This window comes from Canis lupus, chromosome 18 (genome assembly GCF_048164855.1).
Source record: "Canis lupus baileyi chromosome 18, mCanLup2.hap1, whole genome shotgun sequence".
Lineage (NCBI taxonomy): Eukaryota > Metazoa > Chordata > Mammalia > Carnivora > Canidae > Canis > Canis lupus.
In genome coordinates this window covers 8,358,762-8,375,866 of record NC_132855.1, presented here as the reverse complement: position 1 = coordinate 8,375,866, position 17,105 = coordinate 8,358,762, and the positions used below count along the sequence as shown (strand labels likewise).

At 38.4% G+C, this 17,105-nt stretch overlaps 1 long non-coding RNA gene across 2 annotated transcripts in view; it reads left to right on the top strand.

Annotated features, from left to right (window-relative positions):
- The first annotated feature begins 2,343 nt into the window (after nucleotides 1-2,343).
- The window catches only part of LOC140609439 (uncharacterized), a 51,166-nt gene continuing 36,404 nt past the window's right edge, over nucleotides 2,344-17,105 (top strand). The window contains exons 1-2 of one of the 2 annotated variants that reach the window (XR_012011274.1): nucleotides 2,344-2,766; nucleotides 4,741-4,879. This is a non-coding gene — a long non-coding RNA (uncharacterized lncRNA). The remainder of the gene's footprint in view (nucleotides 2,767-4,740; nucleotides 4,880-17,105) is intronic. The other variant, XR_012011273.1, reaches the window with a different exon arrangement.

Below are 17,105 nucleotides of genomic sequence, written 5' to 3'. Positions count from 1 at the left end.
CAAAAAAACCCAACCAAATCAGGGAGTCTTGGGGTGGGGGAGAATGTGGGACAATACTTAAGCAAGAAGCTCCGTTTGGGAATCTGGATTCAAGGTCTGTTTATAGTTTTCACAACTTCTTCCCTTACTCCGAATGCACGGATTGTCTACAAAAACCCACCTACCTGCACTCCTTCTCTTCCACACCCTCCGATAGGCCACCTGACAGTAGTCCTGAGACTTCTGTGGGCGTGGCAGTGTGTCCAACTGAAGGGAGACAGGGGAGCAGTGGCATTTGGGGGTCATTAGTAAGGAAGTGATGTTTCTCTAAGTCAGAAATTGCTTGAACTGACAAGCTGCATTATTTGACATCTGGCCAAAAGTTTTAACAATTGATTTTTAAATTATTGAAGTGATTTATAAGCATTATAACCAATTAAAAGTATTTGAGCAGAAAATACATGATATAAAGTTGATCATTCTGGGCAGCCCTGGTGGCTCAGTGATTTAGGGCTGCCTTTGGCCGAGGATGTGGTCCTGGAGACCCAGGATCGAGTCCTGCTTTGGGGTCCTGGCATGGAGCCTGCTTCTCTCTCTCTCTCTCTCTCTCTCTCTCTCTGTATCTCTAATGAATAAATAAAAATTCTTAAAAAAAGAAAAGTTGATCATTCTAACCCCTCCCCAGCTCTAATTCCATCCAGTGGTGGCAGCCACTGTTAGAAATTTGAAATATTTCTTTTCAGACTTTTATCCATGCTCAGCTAATTTTGTCTCTGCCTAGTCCTGGTATTTAGCTTTTCTAGCATTCTCTTGGGCTATCTTGTGCAACAAAGGTAGGTCAGATTTACATCTGGGCTATGGCACATAATGTTTAATAAAAGACAAGGTGCAGTAAAGGATAAAGTTTTCCATAATATTATTTTAGAGTCCGGGACTGAACATCCAGTACTTTGTAGACATATGCTGGTTTATGATCATCTACACACTTTTTTCTTGAAAATATGGCTATGCTTAGACTACTCATTTTTATGTTCCTATTTTGTTCTTTTGTCATTTTAGCCTTAGGTGTCGGTTCCTGTCCTTATTCTTTGCATTCTGTTCATTTGGGGATACATTTGAAATGGAGAAGTGGAATATCAGTTGGAGCCCAAGACCTAAAACAAACAAAACCCCTCTCAACTTCAGATAATTTCCTATTCCTTGATCAATGATGAACACTTCTTTTTCTTCATCTATAAATGAGGATACGTTTTTGAACAAGTTTGCTCTTCAGTATTCTTTTTAAAATAATCTTGTATATCTTAAAACGCTGACTGTCTTCTTTCTGTTTTCTTCTCTCCAGATGGACTAATTCAGGCAATTTTCATGTCAGTTTACCGTCATCTCTAGTAATTGTTCATTTGATTCAAACGCTTCCAGATAAAGACTGTTTTTTGAATGTGGAATTTGCTTGAGAACAGAGGTCAGCTTTTGTTTTTACTTACACCACACTTTTCAGGTGCTCTCCATTTGAAAAACAAATTTACCTGAATTAGATTGATTGCACAACTGCTCTACGCTTCAGATACTATTTTAAAAATCTAGGACTGGCAAAAACCAATGACAATCAGTTACAGGAGTAGAATATTTAGTGGTAATGTTGGAAAATAACTGCATGCTCTAGGAGTGTTAGCATACTTTAAACTTGATGCGAGTCAGCCATGAAATGCTGTTATCAAAAAAGAGAATGCATAAATGAGGCAATTACCTATGCAAATTTTGCAACAATATGCCGAATTTATTATCATTCTATTTAAAGGATTAACTAAACAGTAGAATATAAAAACGGAGAAATTAAAGTCTGTTCAAATACAGCACTATATTTTAAACCCAAAGACATATGAATAGTGTAGATGCAGAAGCCTGAAGAACCAGACCTGTGTGGGGAGAAAGGCAACATTAAATGTGAAAACAATTTTTATCACGAATCCTAATGACTGGTGTAAATTCTTGACCGCGCTTTCAACTCTACATTAGCATCCATGCCTCAAAAGCAATGCACTCTTTACTGCTTGCCTTCCTTTCTCCCAGGACATTTTTCCCATAGATTCAAAGGGGTAAAGGATATGTGCTTGCTTCTCTCCGAGCTATTTCTACCAGTCTCATTCTGCTTTAGAATTAGTATTGATCTTTCCCACATATGAGAGTTAGGCTTGCTTTCGCCCTAATGATCAGTGTAGTCCTAAATTTCTTCTTTCTGTGTCTTTATGGCCATTTTATTTATTTATTTTTTTACAGATTTTATTTACTTATTCCACAGAGAGAGAGAGAGAGAGAGAGAGCGAGCATGGGAAAGCAGAAGCAGGGAGAAGCAGGCTCCCCGCTGAGGAGGGAACCCGACATAGGACTCCATCCCAGGACCCTGAAATCATGATCTGAGCCACAGGCAGACGTTTAACAGACTGAGCCACCCAGGCTTCCCCATTTATGGGCACTTTATTGAAAGGCTGCTTGTAGGGCTGCCAAGGAAATGCTGGAAGAACTCATGTCAGAAGCCTGGACGTGGCATGGACCTAGGACATAGTTACTAAATGAACAACTGCAGGAGCAAAGTTTAAAGAGCAAGGATGCCTTTTTGCATAGCAGGGAGGGCCAAGAATCACGTGACCTGGTTTGACTGGCCCTGGGAAGACTGTCTGGTCCCTTCACTCGGCAGATACATACAGCGCCTGAGAGTCTCACCTTGGGTTGATGAAGACTTTATGTTGAGGTATTGAATCCTGTTCTAAAATGGAAATGATTCTGGAGGTGAGTCCTAATTAACAATGACAACCTAGTGTAAACCAGTAGGGCAGTTTAGCCAGTTTGTCATCAGCCTGAGAGATGTAGTACAGAAACAGGCTTTGATTTCTGGAGCAAGGGCTGAGAAGAAGAAGTGGGAGAGGTTCAGAACCTGGAGTTTGTATTCAGAATATGTGGAGCAGTGAGGAGAGGGCGGGCCTACACGGTGGACATCCTCTCCCAAAATGGGGCCAACACTGAGAAAGTGCAAGTAGCTGTGGGGATGGTAGGGGGTAGGGGGTGGCACACCTGAAGAGAAATGTAACCTGCCTGTAAAGGAAAGAGAACCAGCCCCATTTACCACTGTGAGTTTTTCTTTATGACCAGGAAGGCCAAAAAAGGAAAAGGAAAAAAAAAAAAAAAAAAAAGGGCAGAAAAACTACTTTTAACTGGTTGCGTGTTGAATTCTCCAGAGAATGGCTGAACTGCACAGTAGTTGCTTTTGGGGCCTTGAGAAAAAGCCACTTCCTTACCTTGGTTTTTGTATTTGGGAGTCTTTGACTCTAGATTTTGGGGGAAAGGCAGGGGGTTGTAAGAAGCCAAGGGAGGAGGTGAGGGAGAGAGAGCACTGGGGCACATAATCTCTCAGCACACCGGTGGGGCCTGCTTCTTACAATTGATCTCCTTGTCCTCTCAGCGGCTTGCAGGGCTGGGGACAGTGCTGTGCAATCCCTCAGCCTGGTAGGAGAAAGGATGAGTAGAGAAAGAGCCCTGCCCTCCTACTGGGAAATGTTCTCTCTTCATAGAAATACTCCACTCCTTCCTGTCTCCAGTGTGGTCTGGGAGGCAATCGAAATGGAAGAAGGTTTTGAATATTTCTGATGCTGCCATAGATTTTCCATATAAATGAACTGTACATAAATACAAACTATACCCCTATAGTTATATTAAACTTTATTATTATACTTTTTTGGGGGTATTAGAAGACTGAGAGATAATAATACATAGCAAATTGATACGGAATCCTTTCTTTCAAGAGGGCAAATTTTATAAAGCAAGTGATTTCAATTTTATTTTTAGTTGTGACAAAATACACATAACATAAAATTTATCTCAATTTTTCCCTTTCAATTTAGAGACTTTATTTTTTAGAGGAATTTTAGATTCACAGCAAAACTGGGAGGAAGGTACAGAGATATCCCATATACCTCTCCCCCTTCCCATTATCCCACCCCAGAGGGGTACATTCATTGGAATTGATGAACCACATCATTATCACCGAAAGTTCACATTAGGGTTCACCCTTGGTGTTGTACATATTAATTTATAATGCCACTTATAATGACACATTTCTGCCATTATAATCACACAGAATAGTTTCATTGCCCTAAAAAGTTCTCTGTGTTTCACCTATTCATCCCTCCCTCCCTCTAGCCACTGACAACCAGTGATCTTTTTTACTCTCTTCATAGTTTTGTCTTTTCAGAGTGTCAGATAGTTAGGATCAAATAATATATATGGCCTTTTTAGATTGGCTTCTCTCACTGAGTAATAGGTATTTACGATTCCTCTGTGTCTTTTTATGGCTTGATAGCTCACTTCTTTTTTAATGTGGAATAATGTTCCATTGACTGGATATACCACAGCTTAGGACATCTTGGTTGATTTGGGGTTTGGGCAGTTGTGAATAAAGTTTCTATAAACATCTGTGTACAGGTTTTGGTGTAGATATTAGTTTTTTTTTTAATTTTTATTTATTTATGATAGTCACAGAGAGAGAAAGAGAGAGAGGCAGAGACATAGGCAGAGGGAGAAGCAGGCTCCATGCACCGGGAGCCCGATGTGGGATTGGATCCGGGTCTCCAGGATCGCGCCCTGGGCCAAAGGCAGGCGCCAAACTGCTGCGCCACCCAGGGATCCCTTAGATATTAGTTTTTGATTCCTTTGGGTAATACCAAAGAGACCGATTGCCAGATCGTGTGGTAAGAGTATGTGTTTTAGTTTTGTAGGAAACTACCAGTCTCCCAGGGTGGCTGTACTATTTTGCATTCCCCCCAGCAATGAATGAGAGTTCCTGCTGCTCAACATCCTCACCAGCATTTGGAGTTGTCGGTGTTTTGGATTTTGGCCATTCCAAGAGGTGTGCAGTGATAGCTCATTGTTTTAATTTCTTACCTATTTTTTAGGTGTACAACTTAGTAGTGTTAAGTTTATCCACATTGTTGTGCAACCAATCTTCAGAACTTTTTCATCTTCCAAAACTGAAATTCTAGATCCATTAAACAGCAACTGGCCAACTCTCCCTCCACCTTGGACCTGGCAACAATTCATTCTACTTGCTGTTTCCATGAGTTTGATTGTTCTTGATATCTCATCTAAATGAAATCGTACTGTTTTTGTGATTTTTGTGACTGGCTTATTTCACCTACCATAATGTCCTCAAGATCTACCTATGTGTAACAGTTGTCCAAATTTACTTTCTATTAAAGGCTGAATAATATTCCATCATATGTATATATCACATTGTGTTTATCCATTCATCTCTCAATGAATGACTATTTAATTATTGTGAATAATACTATTATGAATATGGCTGTACAAATATCTCTTCAAGATGCTGTTTTTAATTATTTTGGGAATATATACAGATGTGGAATTACTGAATCATATGGTAGTTCTACTTCTAAGTTTTTGAGAAACCACCATACTCTTTTTCATATGTTTGCACCATTTTACATTCCCACCAATAGTGCACAAGGGTTTCGATTTTTCCACAGCCTCACTAACACTCGTTATTTTTTGGTGGTTGTTTTTATTTTTTTGGCTTTTTTGTGTATGCTTTTTGTTTTGTTTTGTTTTTGATCGCATCCATAGCAACTGACTTTTTAAAGGTCACTTTCACCAAGCTGTCATCTTTCCTTTCTGCATGTGGAAATTACAGTTCAAAGGAGAAGTGACTATCTTTAATTGTAGCTAAAGGATTGAAACCCAGGTTTTCTGAAAATAAAACAAAACAAAACCCCAAAAGCCTGATAATCCAGGTTCTTTGTGTGATAGCAGGTTTTCTCAACACACGAGACCAAACTACTGGAAACAGCAATCAAGAGTATCTTAAAGTAAAAGAGATGAGGCATTAGAAGAATAAAGGAGGTTTCTATTTTTTAATGTTATGTCTGGACTTGCAAGGATAAGAATCTGTTGGTAATAATACTGTCAAAAGGAGGAAATTAGTTTTTTTAAAAATTAGCTGTGGGAATGGTAATGCTTGACCTTCATTAATATGCACACATTAGCATTATCTGATTTACATAGGTGTTAACCCAGGTGTTTGGAAGAGCATCCAGGAGAATAACCTCTGATCATTACAAAACTGGAGACGTATCTTCTGTCCTTCTCTGAGGATTTTCAAATAAACAGTAATTATAATGGCACCAATTTAGGAATGGCTGATTACATGATTTCAGCAAAACTGTCATTATCTGTGAATATTTCATGAAATGCAGAAATGTGGTATTTTTTCATATTTTTATGAAGAAACTCTTTGAGAAAAAAAGCAATCAAGAGCTACGTTTCTTATATAATACCCAGGTCAGGCAAACACTACTTCTGGAGCATGGAATTATACCTACAGATTCAGATATCATGATTAATCTTCCTGGCTTTCTGTTATGCGTACAGTGTAGCAGAAACCGCTGAATGCTTATGTGGTGACACACTTGCCCTTTTACATTAGGGAGGGAAGTAAGATGCTGTGATGATATAAGTGCAGCGCAGTGCTCTGCGTTTGTTCAATATCCTGCAGTTTCTTTGTGCTCTTCCTGCTTGGTATGCAAGTTGCTTCTAAGCATCCTGAAAAACCACTGATCGTGGAGAACTTAAAAGTAACACTGGGCACTGTGACAGCATTGTGCTGACAAAACAGCAACAGAGCCCAGTGAGAGTCATGTTCAGGCCACTCTTACGTCTCTTCGTAATATTACTTCAATTTTATGGATGACAGATGTGAAGAAGAGAGAAGTCAGAAGAAGACAATGCCAAACTAATCCTGGAAATGATTGGCTAATCAATGGATTCATTTATACCAACAATATCTACTAAATACCTAATACGTGCCAGGCATAGTATTGGAGGCACACGGAGTGATAAAAGACAAAAAGACAAAAAAAAAAAAAAAAAAAAAAAGACAAAAAGACATCATTCATGTTCTTCAAGGACCTTAAAAATAATCTCTATGATACAATGGTTGTCAAATATCAGAATCATGTGTAGGGCTTGTTCAAACACAGGTTGCTGGATGCCAGGCCTACACTTCCGTAGGTATGGGCTGGGGTGTGGTGTCGGGGGTGGGGAGATGGGGCAAAGATTTGCATATTCTGAAACATTCCCAGATGATGTTGATGCTACTGGTCCTGGGACCACACTTTGAAAACTACCATTATAATGGAACTTTTGTAGCAGCAAAAGGAGAACCGAAATCTTAATTTGTAAAACCATTCTTTGCTTATATGTGATAAAAATATTGAAGTTTTAGGTAGTCAGCTGAGACTGCACAATTAACATAGGCTTTAAAAGAGAACTTCAAAGGAATAGAATAATTATGCTTCTGACCTATATATGTATTTTAAATAGAAATGAAGAAATGGGACTTACATGAAACCGCTTTGAAGACTATGAATGATATTTAGTGTAGTATCAACAAAAAGAAATACCTGTAAAGAAAATGAGACATAAGTAAAAATATTTGGGGGAAAAAAAGCACTTCAAATTAAATTATATATACATGAAAAAAATCCAAAAGCTCATAGCCAGATAAAGCTATACAAATATTAGAGAACTAATAAAAGAAGAATAAAAAGCCATAAGGGTTATTGTTACATTAAAAATGATATAACAGAGGACAAAATCATTGATATGGACTTTGATATGATGCAATAGCAGTTGTATTTGATTTTTTTTATTTTTTTTATTTTTTATTTTTTTTTTTAAAGATTTTATTTATTTATTCATGATAGTCACACAAAGAGAGAGAGAGGCAGAGACACAGGCAGAGGGAGAAGCAGGCTCCATGCAGGGAGCCCGACGTGGGATTCGATCCCGGGTCTCCAGGATCACGCCCTGGGCCAAAGGCAGGCGCCAAACCGCTGCGCCACCCAGGGATCCCTGTATTTGATTTTAAGGAAATGATCTAGTTTCCCATGGACTGGCTCCTTGATGGCATCTTTTCAGTTGTTTACTGCTAAAACCAATTTAATGATGAGTGAGTAATGATGAATACATTTCTGTAGGTAACTGTAGATACACATAGTGCAAAGTACAAGCAATGACTTACAGTGATCAAGGAAGATTCTAGTGTAATAAAATGAGCAGGAGGGATGCCTGGGTGGCTCAGTGGTTGAGCACCTGCTTTCTGCCCAGGGCCTGATCCTGGAGTCCCGGGATCGAGTCCCATGTCAGGCTCCCTGCATGAAGCCTGCTTCTCCCTCTGCCTGTGTCTCTGCCTCTCTCTCATGTGTGTCTTTCATGAATAAATAAATAAAATCTTAAAAAAAATAAAAATAAAATGAACTGGAGTGGCTAAAAGTAAGCAAATGGGAATTCACATTGGAATTATGTGACATCCTTTTTCTGATGACCTCAAAAAACATTGACAATGAAAACTCATTGAGGAGCACCTGAGTGGCTCAGTCGGTTAAACTCTTGGCTTTGGCTTTTGACTCTTGATTTTGGCTCAGGTCATGCTTTTTGAATCCTAGGATCAGGTCCCTTGTCAGGTTCTGTGCTCAGTGCCGAGCTGGCTTATCCCTCTGCCTCTGTTCCCCCCCACCCCCCCATAAATTATTTTTTAAAAAAGAGAAAATACAAACTTATTGATCTGTACTCACAATGCCATGGAGAAGAAAAAGCTGAGCATTATTACTTATGTTGCTGTATGTTTAAGATGGGAAGAAAGAAGCATGGAGATTGCATGATGGTCCCAAGGCTTGATAGTAGAGGAGGAAGTTAGGATCAGTTTGTCTTGTTTGACTTGTTTGTTTTAAGTTTTAGTTTAGCTTTTTTTTAAAAGCTAGATTTTATTATTTATTTATTTGAGACACAGCATGAGGGAGAAACAGACTCCTCACTGAGTAGCGAGCCCCCCACAGGGCTCAATCCCAGGACCCTGAGTTCATGACCCGAGCGGAAGGCAGACGCTTAACCAACTGAGCAACCCAGGTATCCCATTGGTTTAGTTTTAAATACCATCTAATGCTGTTTTCTTTATGTAGGATTTCTAGGAGCCTTTGTTTGGGAAGGAATTTCCAGGGTTTTAAATTGGTTAATTTTTACATAGTTGAGTAGGTACTGCAGACAGCTGCTCTTGGTGTGATCCAACTTTCCCACAACACAGTCATCATTATCTTTCTTAGCAGCAGCCTAGAACACTAATCTGCTTTTCTATTTTACCAGATATTGCTCCGTCAATAGAGTCAATATTGCAGATGGTGACATGCATCAGTTCTGGAATCAAGCTGTCATGGTTCAAATCTCAACTCTGCCACTTATTATGTTTGTGGCCTTGAAAAATTACTTAACTCTTCCAAGTGTAGGTTTTCTCATCTGTAACATGGAACTTTGCAGGAGCTGGGCCTGAAATGATAGGCAGGTCAAGGAACTAGAATAAAGCCATTCTGGAACCAAGCCAATTTGTAAAATGCAAAGGAGGAAGAATCTCTTATAGGTTTTGTTTGGTTGTGAAAAGTGACAGGAGAGCTGGTCAGTTATAGGTCAATTCATAATCATCTAAAGCTTGGGACATATTTGGTTAAGCTATTTTGTCATTTGGGAGGCTTCTCCAGACTGAGGATTCCCTGGTCTGAGAGGAACATCTATTTGTTTGGGCTGCAAGTTTCTCAAATAGGCCTTGATCCTAATGTAATCTAATAGGATATTTCAGTAGGTTCTAGAGCTACTTGAGGGACTTTGAGATTTGGGCCCATGTCTCTGTAGCTCTTTGGAATTAAGTGTCCATCTACTGGCAGTGACTAATCCAGCCACTTTAACCACGGAGTGGAAAACAAAGTCATACTCGTCTTGGGGTAGAGGATACATGTCAAACTCTAATAAGCAGACAGAAGCCAATTGTCTTTCATTAAGAACTGGGCTTGTAATGCGGGTGGTGGGAATGACAGAGAATAAGGGAATCTGGAGGAAATTTTCTGTGTATTTTTATATTGAAGAAAAAAGATAAGATGTTAGTCTATAAACTAAAAAAAATCCTTATTTTATTTCCTAATTAACAACATCTAGGTTAGAGTCTGCATATGATTGTGCTAATTCTTAGGATGCACAAAAAAATAAACTAAAGTCTTTTTGAGGGGTTAATTTTTTTCCAACAAAGTCATAGAATAGCACAGTAGGGCATCCTTCATTTCTCACTTTGCTTTTGTAGCATGCTCAGAGTTATGTTTGCAAAATATTCAAGGGCTTCTTCAGGGCCTTTTTTGAGGGACTTACTTAGTCATCAGATCTTTATTTTTCAATAGCTTAGCTGTTTTCTGATGTCACTTTTATGGGCTTCATGAAAGCCTGTACCTTTTTTAAGGTTTTCTGTTTCATTGATAATTATAGCACGCTATATATTTTTTTATATTTTAAAGATTTGTTTATTTATTTTAGAGAGAGAAGGAGAGTGTGAGTGCAGTGAGGGGCAAAGCGAGAGGGAGAATCTCAAGCAGACTCCTCGCTGAGTGCAGAGCCCAATTTGGCACTCCATCTCACCACCCTGAGATCATGACCTGTTTGGAAATCAAGAGTCAGTCGCTTAACAGACTAAGCCACCCAGGTGCCCTAATATGTCATAATTTATTATTATTATATTTCTTAATATTTTATTTAAATTCAATTTCCCAACGTACAGTATAATGTTCAGTGCTCATCCTATCAAGTGCCCTCCATGTCATGATTTTTAAAGAAAATGGCAAAGATATGAAAATATTGCAAAAGATAAAGCTAGCATAAAGCAGAAAGGGATTTTTGAACAAATTTTCAAAAAATTTTGTTTTCAAATTTTCAAAAATTTTAAACAAATTTTATACATGATAGTTTCCTATCAAATATTTTTGTGTAATAATATTTTTGCTTGTCTATGAATCTTATAAGTTTGAGAACTTGAATAATAAATATATGGATGATAAAGATGGCCTGTATAATTTTGTTGTCTACTCAGGGCAGCAGTCTTGTGGCTTTGTCCTTCCTGATGTGTTACCGCCAATAGAAACACCCATATTACTTTGATATTGGCTCTATTTCCAAGAATTAGGATTAAAAGAATTGATGATTCTCTTCCCAAATAAAATGTTCCTAAGTAAAGGATGCCTATATTCATAGAGTAGTTTCCCAAGTCGTAATTATTTGATGCATATCATAGAGTTGATAATCTGCACAAAGTGAGGACACCCAACTACATGAATCCTTAAAATGGCAAATCTGTTCAGTGGTTGCCTTGCTATGGTGGACAACAGATTTCTTCCTCTGACATAATGAACCTGGGACACTTGGTAGGCCAAACTCCACTTAGATTTATCTCTATATGTTGTTCCCTCTCTGGCAAGAAAATCAGAAGGAACTTTTTATAAATGTAGACTTCGGTGGCTCCTGTAGAAGCTGGGTTCTGGATGTCTAAGCAGAAGTCCTGACTTTGGTTGCCCTCCATGTGGATACATTGGTGGATAAAGTCACCTCTGAACAGACTTATGCATTATTCTTAGAACATGCCCACTGGGGAGGTTTCTTTCTAATTTAAGCTTTCAGTCCATTGGCAGAATGAATTTTGCTAGTGTGTCCTCTTTTGAACAATTGCGTTAGCTTAGTGTCAAATTTCTTGAAGTGGACTCTCCTAAAGCATATAGTTGGAGAACTTGCAAAGTAATGTTGTTGCAAAGTGCAACAAGAACAGGGATTCTCAACGTCAGCACAATTCACATTTTACACTTGGTAATTCTTTGGGTAATTTTTGAGAGAAACTGTCCTCTGCAATGTAGGATGTATAGCAGCAACCCTGGCCCTGGCCACTATTCCCTAAATGCCTATAGTATGCCTTTAGTCATGACAATCAAAGATGTCTCCAGATGTTGCCAAATACCCCATTAGGAGGAAAAATATCTCCTAGCTGAGACCCAATCTAGCCCATATCAGGAAACCTATTGACTGTATCTTTTAAACCAACCACCTCTCATCACTTCCATTTTCTTTGTTCGAATCAATATCATTTCTTGCCTGGATTACTGCAATAACTTCCTAATTAGAGCCCTATAGTCTGTCCCACCTTATACTCTTTCCTTTTCAGTGTCTTCTCAATACAGCATCCAGAATGATCCTTTCAAAACATACCAGTTCATGGCACTTGTCTGCTCACAATCCTTAAATGACTTCCCATTTCTCTTAGACAAAAATGGCCTACCAGGTAGGTTCAAGGCAATGACATGCCAGGATCTATGTGATACATCACTATCATCACTATCATACATCACTATCACTATCACTGAACCAGGAATCTGCACAGGGGCCAGACATATGGGCAGCCAATTCCTCCTGACAAAGCTATAAAACCTTCCAGAAGTCCTTTCTGAAGTTGTCTTTGGAGCCAGTTTAGTCAGACAAGAATGCCACCCTTACTCCTTATAGTCAGGTGCTTTTTCTCCTAAATGGTCTCCCAGTCTGCTCATTAACCTATTTACCAGACAATGGATGACAATGATCTCCTTCAAAAAAGAAAGATCCACCCCTAAAGGATAGAGATTTACTACCACTGAGTTGAGTAAAACAAAGCAGCCAGTTCCAAAGGCAAATCCACAAGAGGAGTTCCAAATTTTTTTTTTTTTAATAGTAAGATTGGGGCTGCCCTGGTGGCTCAGCGGTTTAGCACTACCTTCAGCCCAGGGCATGATCCTGGAGACTCGGGATCAAGTCCCACATCGGTCTCCCTGCATGGAGCCTGCTTCTCCCTCTGCCTGTGTCTCTGCTTCTCTCTCTCTCTCTGTGTCTCTCATGAATGAATAAATAAATAAGTAAATAAAATAAATAAAATGGTAAGATTGGTTGAATAAAAGTAAAAACTCCTAAGGCAGTCATATGGAAGGAGATAATATTCATTTAGATTTTTAAGTTTGAAGTGTTCATTAATATAATCTTTTCTATAATATTCAAAAGTAAGGGGATCCCTGGGTGGCTCAGCGGTTTAGAGCCTGCCTTCATGCCCAGGGCATGATCCTGGAGTCCCAGGATCGAGTCCCTTATCGGGCTCCCTGCATGGAGCCTGCTTCTTCCTCTCTCTCTCTCTCTCTGTGTCTCTTGTGAATAAATAAATAAATAAATAAGTACTTCTTAGAATAGTTTAGTAATTCGGTATTTTAAAATAATATTTTGTAAAATTCTAAGAATGTGCTCTAGAAATATGTAAAGCTAGACACAAAATCAACAATAAGATAGATAAATTAGTAGATGGAGAATTATAATTACAAAAGGACCAAAAGGTGTTTTCCCCCCAGATGAACACCAAGTAAGATCCTGGGAGAACAGCAAAAATAGAAGACAATTAAAGGTGGCATTGTGACCAAAGAATCCCTCACTCTGATAAACAAAAAAGGTCAGCAATCTGGTAGAGCACAGAAATAGTGATTGCCCCTTTTACTCTACAACCAAGGCAATCACACTTGACTTTGCTAGTCTACTTTCAGTCTCTCCAAGTGGGAAACTGGGTAATTTTCAGCCAGGAAAAAAGGAGCATAAATTCTTTAAAGAATTATGTAAAAATTGACAGAAAATGATAAAATGGTAAAAATGTTTGGTAAGTTCTAAATGGGAATGCACATAGGAAAATATTCCACAGCTGCCTGTAATGGGCTGAGGTTAAACAAAAGCAGAGATGAAAGTGGAACATCACGGAGAAGATTTTGATGATAAATGATAATGTCCTGTTGCACAACAAGAGCCCCATAACACAAGGGAATTTGAAGGTAAACTGGGAATACTCGGAGAGGTTCTCAGAGGTACAATCCTTTTCCAGTGAAAGTGAGATCATTCCTTGGGTTTTTTCTTCCTGACACATTACAAACGCCTCATTTTTCAAGGGTTTGATGAAACATCATTAAGTGTTTCTTCTTTTACAGTCTGCTTTTTGGCCATCACATTTCTCTCGGGAGAGAAGATGATAATCTGACAGACATGTTAGCACATACACCCTGAACTTTAATCTCCTGCTAAAGATTAAGTCTACTTTTTTTCTGTAGGCTTTTGACTTGGGATAACCTTTTTGCTGCCATGGAACACTGCCATTTTTCATAGACAGTTGCAAAAGTAAACTTCCTCTGGTAATATTCTTAAAACTTGATTATTAAACACAATGATGCAATCTACTGGGAGGCATGGCCCATAAAGACATTTGTTAAATGCATTCATTAATAAAACACATTTTCCCACACTAGAGACTCCCTAAGTGGTGGTTATGGTCTCCAGCTAGCCTGCCAAGTTTATTTAATTCACAATGCAGTTGAAACGGAATGTTCCATAAATCAGATACATTATGGGTTAATAGGGCCTTTGGGGAGCCTGAGATTGGAGGCAGTGAGAGGAATAGTCAGGGAATCTGACTGCCATTACAAATTATTTCTAAGGCAATTGATTTCCAAGTCAGGGCTCAAGATGCAAAGACAGCAACTATAATGTCCTAGGAAATTGAGAGATTGGGACAGGAAAGAAAGGAAGGATAGGACATGGAATTTTCTTCTTCTCAGGCCATGAGTGTCAATGGAAACTCACCCAAACTCAACTCTCACCAAACTACCCAGTATGAAGGGGCCTTGTCTTCCTTGGCACCAGAAAAGTCATCAGGAAAGGATTCTTTCTCTGTCCCTCTGAACTCTTTCCCCAGAAATCACTGCTTACAGTTGTTGAAAGGCAATGCTCCATGAGTCTCTTTGCTCTTGCAAAGCAAAGCACTGACTGTCGTTTGTTCTCAACCAACTTTTCAAGAATGTTTGTGATGAGAAGATGGGAGATGGACATATTGTCTTCTTCCAGTGGAAAGGGTGAGGTTGCTTACAGCCTTGGAACATAGAAATCGTACCTCTGTCTGGAGCAATGGGCAGGTGCTTTTACTGCCCATTATAAAAGATTTGAATTCCCTAGGTTTAGGATTCCTCTCTTCTCATGCAATCCTGTAGGAATTGGGGCTCTAGGTATCAGTGCAGACGCTGATACCCTGGCTATTGCTATTGCTCTGAGTAACAAATTGTCCTTTGTTTCTGATCCAGGAGACTCGTGTCTTCTACCAGTAACCACGTAACTATGGCAGGCTAACTTGTTAACTTGCAAGTAGCTGGTGTGTTAGCTTGTGGTAGGCTAACTTATTAGCTTACTGCTTTTTAATAAAACAGCACATTTTGATTATGATTATGATGTATGTATACTTCAAAATCCAAAAACCTATTAAGTATATCACCTATTTCTTTACAGATAAAACTGTTCGTGTATATAGCAAAAAAATTAACACAACAAACAGGATGTTTTGTGAAAAGAGAAATGATTGATAAAAAGAGGTTTGGGAATTAACTGTGGATGTTAATTTTTATGCTATTCAAAATTATACTTTCAATGTAATACTCAGTTTTATATACCCAGCCCTACAGTTTCAGGTGCTGTGTATTGTTTTTTTTTTCCTTTATCTAGGTATTTGGAGGGAAAAAAACAGAAAAAATAAACTTGCTCAATGGCCCAAAGGATGAACACAACCAAAGTTTCCTTTTCTACCTTCAAATATTTTGAATTTGCTGTGTTATTGGGGAGCTTATTGTTCCTAAAGTCACCTAATGTTTATGGCAGAGGATGGCTTGGTCTTGACTAACATGACTTTAAGAGTAAAACACAAAAATAAGACCCACATAATTTTAAGGGTTAAATGCAAACACAGGTCCCACATTTTATGCCTTTAAAAATATTAACTTTAAATGTTGATTTAGTTTATCATGGATTTTTTTTTCTCAGTCCACATTCATTCCTTCACTCTTCTTACTTCAAAGTTTAGATAAAGCTATCTCAATTGTTAAAACAGCTTCTGAAGATCTACCAGCTTCTGGAATAGACAAACAGTTATAGAAAATGCAGCTGCTTGTCTTGCTTTTTAGTGACTTAATTATTATTGTATTTTTAGGGCTTTGCACAGAGCAGGATAGCAGTGAATAGTGGCTAAACACAAGAGTTGAATATAAGTGTATCACTGTTCTTTAAGACTACCCTAGCAGGGGCAGCCCTGGTGGCTGAGTGGTTTGGCGCGCCTTCAGCCCAGGGTGTGATCCTGGCGTCCTGGGATCAAGTCCCACATTGGGCTTTCTGCATGGAGCCTGCTTCTCCTTCTGCCTGTGGCTCTGCCTCTCTCTGTGTGTTTCTCATGATTAAATAAATAAAATCTTTTTTTTTTAAAGACTACCCTAGCACTAAGATTAGAATTTTATCCAGATAATTTCAATCAAACAGCAGAGTAGCATTTGCCCTTTTCTTTTATAAATATAAAGAACTATCTTACCAAAAAGCCATTCTTTAACTAATTAATAACCTTGAAAAATCCAGATTGTAGTGGGAAATATATGCATACTGGGATCTTTAAAAGACTGGATAATTGGAATTGTCAGGATAATAATCATTTCATTTCAGAAGGTCTTCAGAAAAAATCTGTTGAGACAGATTTGATACAAAGGGATAATAGAAAATAAGTTGAAAAATCGTTTAAAATGTTTGTCTTTGCTCAAGCTTTGAAGCTCAAGTTTGGTTCTGCAAATTAAATACCCACATGCATGATTATTTAACTGCGGGATAAAACAAACTCTTAAACATTTGATAATAATAAAAAGTTGGTGGAAAATATTTAGCTTCCAAGGAAGTCTTAAGTCTTATTCCTGCATCATCTCATTTGATAATACAACTATTATTATCCCTATTTTATGGGTGAGGCAACTAAGGCTTATAGTAAATTAAGTCACTTGCCCCAGGTTACATACTAGTAAGTAGTAGAATTTTAATTCACGACTGTGAACTTTTACAGTCAGAAAATGAGAGCATTTTTCAACGAAAATGAAAATTCTGTTATTTTTAAGAATACTGTCTGGTGCTTGATATTATCTCAGTAAACAAATCTGATGAAGAGATTTACATTTCTCCTGTTTCATCCAGTTCAACCTGGGACTCTGCATAGAAAAGAAAAGAAAACAAATTATGCATATGCCAAGAATAGCTTGTTAGAAAACCATTAAGTTTTAACTATCAAGATTTAACCACTGAGGGTATTAGGTTAAAGCTATCACTTAAGAAAATTACAAAATGTCTCCCTTGGGAGG